This window comes from Octopus bimaculoides, chromosome 1 (assembly GCF_001194135.2).
Source record: "Octopus bimaculoides isolate UCB-OBI-ISO-001 chromosome 1, ASM119413v2, whole genome shotgun sequence".
Lineage (NCBI taxonomy): Eukaryota > Metazoa > Mollusca > Cephalopoda > Octopoda > Octopodidae > Octopus > Octopus bimaculoides.
In genome coordinates, this window is record NC_068981.1 from 150115293 (window position 1) to 150115653 (window position 361).

The 361-nt window shown below is 34.3% G+C and overlaps 1 protein-coding gene across 2 annotated transcripts in view; it reads left to right on the plus strand.

Moving 5' to 3' along the window:
• Positions 1 to 361, plus strand: part of LOC106879468 (synaptotagmin-1) — a 467346-nt gene that overhangs the window by 169858 nt on the left and 297127 nt on the right. The window lies entirely within an intron of this gene.

A 361-nucleotide genomic window follows, 5' to 3' on the forward strand; every position in this document is an offset into this window, starting at 1 on the left:
ATATATATATATATATATATATATATACATACATACATAAATATCTTAATAAATATGTTAGTGTGTGTGTGCCTGTGTACGTGTGTGCGTACACATATACAATGTGTGTAAATGTGTGTGTGTGTGTGTGTGTACGTACGTACGCATGTAGGTACCTATGTAATGTGTATGTGCATGCATAAGAGAGGAAGTGCGTATATAAATATGCAGATATGCCTGTTAAATATTGTTTATATCGGAATATCATTATCTAAATTTGTTCTCCCGCTAGTATTCCTCCTACTTAAATATATTTGTGTGTGTGTGTGTGTGTGTGTGTGTATGTGTGTGTGTGTGTGTGTGTGTGTGTGTGTGTGTGTGT